The sequence below is a fragment of the Monopterus albus genome, unplaced genomic scaffold, assembly GCF_001952655.1.
Source record: "Monopterus albus unplaced genomic scaffold, M_albus_1.0 scaffold51.1, whole genome shotgun sequence".
In the NCBI taxonomy this organism is placed as follows: domain Eukaryota; kingdom Metazoa; phylum Chordata; class Actinopteri; order Synbranchiformes; family Synbranchidae; genus Monopterus; species Monopterus albus.
The window spans coordinates 427185-430473 of record NW_018127931.1 but is presented as its reverse complement, the minus strand read 5'-3'; positions in this window follow the sequence as shown (position 1 = coordinate 430473).

Below are 3289 nucleotides of genomic sequence, written 5' to 3'. Positions count from 1 at the left end.
CCGCTCTTAGTCTGACCCGTCACCCAGGACCTGTTTGCCTTGGGAGACCCTACCAGGGACATATAGCCCCCGACAACATAGCTCCTAGGATCACTCGGGTACTCAAACCCCTCCACCACAATAAGGTGGCAGTTCAGTTTTGGTTTTTTTTTTACAGATTATAATATCCAAACAGAGCAGAATAATGTTTGTTTTTTTTACTATTAAACCTGGCCACGACAGCCAGATTGCCCCTCGCAATATGACAGCTGGTGAGACACATCTCAGAAGCCCCAGTGCAGCATCTAGTGTATATATTATAACTATGGAGCATAACCACAGCTTAAGAAGGGGAACGCTTTTTGGCAGAAGAGGAGTACGTCCCAAGGGAAACATACTGGTGTTCTTAAAGGTATGGATTCAAAAATGGTGAATGACTGTAGAGTTAAAGTCCACTGGACAACTGAAATGCAGGAAACACTCACTGAACTGTAACAGGAGAATGAACACATCTAGTGGAAGCATATCCTTTCACAGACTACGTGAGCTAATAATATTTCATGGACACATCTGATTTTGAGCGATTTTCAGTCTTTTTGTGGGGATGTATTTTTGGTGATCACCACAGAAGTGTAGATAAAATTAATTTAAATATATCTAACAATCTGCCTGTGAAATTTCATGCAAATACATGAAAATTTACCTGACTAAATACTATACCAATGTTACTTTGATAGAAAAAAAGCACAGTTAGGACGCTAAAGTCACCCTTGTGCAAAGCTTGTTTCCTCCTGTAAAATACATGTTTTCAATTTGCTGCTTAAGCCCTGCACTTATGTAAGTGCGTTTTGAGGCTAGTATTACACTGCTTTGTCTGGCCACTGAAAATCTTGGTTAATGTGTGACATAAACTGTTGTCAGGTCAGAGAGAGGCAGAGAAGTTGACAGTCAGAAACAAAGTTGTTGCCATGCCAAGGGAGAAACCTATAGCAAATGCCATATTTCCAAATTTAAACCACTGGCAACAGTGGGGAGGAAAAACTCCCTTTAACGGAATACAATCGGATGGTTTCTATAATTGCGACGTGATAGTGGTGGTATTAAGAGGTGAATTAAGTCGGGTAAGTCCCCACTGAAGGCCCCAGGTACGAAATGCATGGCCTGCCACTGAGTGTCCACAAGTTCAAATCAGATATTTTGAAGAGATGTTTATTCTGAGGAATTCAGAATATTCATAATTAATAAATTAGCTTAGATTCTAGGCACTGATGACCAGCTAAAAACACCTCATGAAAACTACCCCCAATGCATATTCCAGGCTCTACTCACACCATCCTTTGCAAACAAACCAGATGTGGACATCAAAATGACCTAATCTCATCTCCATGACTACTAGAAACCAAAACCGCCTTTCTTGTGACTTTACTGCATCAGAATACACATCTTGAACCTTGCACTAGACAATTCATTTGAATTAGTTAAAACAAACCCAAAATGGTTGGCCCACTTATCTGATCAGTTTCCAGGGGAACTGGACACCAGAATGTACAGACCCCTAATAAAATAGCTCAGTGCCCTTCTCTCCCTCTCACCTCTTAGCACAACTGAAAATGTTAATGAAATTTAAATGTGAAATTTTGTTGAGTTGTGTAAAATTTCTACAAGGAATTTAGAAATGTTTTGTTAGACTTAAAAACGCCTGTTGTTTAAGATGCTTCATAAATCAATAATCACCAGAGACTTTGTTAATCTTGACATCCTAACTTCCTCAATACTGCTCCAAAGGTTACGTGGGAAATTGTATTTCACTTTCTGAGCTGCAGCTCTAAATGGCGTTCTGGAACTTCGGACCCTCACAGACCTCTACTTTGGCCCAAAGGCTTCTGAACAAAGACATTCCTGCATTATTATAGTGATTTCAGCCAGACAGTCTCAACAGGGACAATAACATCTGAATGGTATAGACTGGAGATGGGAATTATCACAGGGTTTACAATTTCTGTGATCCTGTTTGCTCTAGCAATGAACATGCTGGTGAAGTCTTGCTGAGCCAAAATTTAGGGACCCTAGATCAAAATCTGGAATCCATCAGCTCCTATCTGTGCTTTTATGGATGACTTGACAGTGACTAATGAGCCAGTACCAGGAGGCAGATGGGCCCTTAAAGAGTTGGAGAAGTTGATATAATGGGCAAGGACAACATTCAAACCAGAGAAATCAAGGTCCTTGGGCCTAAAGAAAGGCATAGTAGCAGAAAGGTTGCACTTCTATGTCTCAGAAATACCAATTCTTTCCATCTCTGAGACACCAGTGCAGAGCCTAGGCAAATACTTTGACAGCAGCCTAAGAGATTCTGCAGCCACCAAGTTAAAATGTGAGGAGCTTGTTAGGTTATTTCTTAGTTAGATAGATATTGATTAGAGATCTGTTGTATTAGAAAATGTTAGTGTAGCCAGGATGTCTTGCTCAGGCTGTTAAATGCTCAGTTCATTGTCATGAGTTCTGCAGGCTGCATCTAGGCCAAGGTCAGCTAGATTGCAGAGTCTGCCGGCAGGATGAATATTGCTAGTAGCATGATATGCTCAGCCGTAATCTTAATCATAACATTTTCTGAGGCTTACTGTTCGGACATGTCTCTGAATGTCCTGTGTGTTTTTAGGTACACACCACTAATCAACAGCCACACACTTTAATATTCTCCATGTTTTGACTACTGCTCTGGTCAGCTGCATAGCTGGCATATCAGGTGACGTCACGGTTTGACGTGGCCTGTGTAGGATGGGGCTAGCCCAACGAAGTGATTAAAATTGTATAGGCTATTAGGTTCGGGGTCTTTCTTCTTCCGGGCTGCCTGCGCGCAGTTTTGGGGGTGGAAGATGCCTGGACGTGTAATGTTAATTCTTGCCTGTGACCCTTTGAATAAACCAGCACGGTTATATTTTTTTATATACTCAAGTGGTCTGCTTCGTCTCACTGAGTTCCTGGTTTGAAAGAACCGGACGTGGCTTTATAATAGAATAGAGCCTTTAAGCTGGAGGGGTGGCTTCAAGCTGTCAACTGCACAAGCCACCCAGGTAAGTTCAGGACATCAATCTACCAACATGGTATTCTGCCATGGATCATGTAGCAACTGCTCCTCTACAAATTCCCAGTTTTTGCTGTCACTTATTTAGAAACGGGAAGTAAGCTGCTACCTCGGGAGATGGCTAGGTCTACAGAGAAGCCTGAGCAGCATTGCTGTTTAGAGAAACACCTGCAAACTGAGGCTCCCACCGAAATATATTGCGGAGGAGTTCAAGGCCTTGCATGC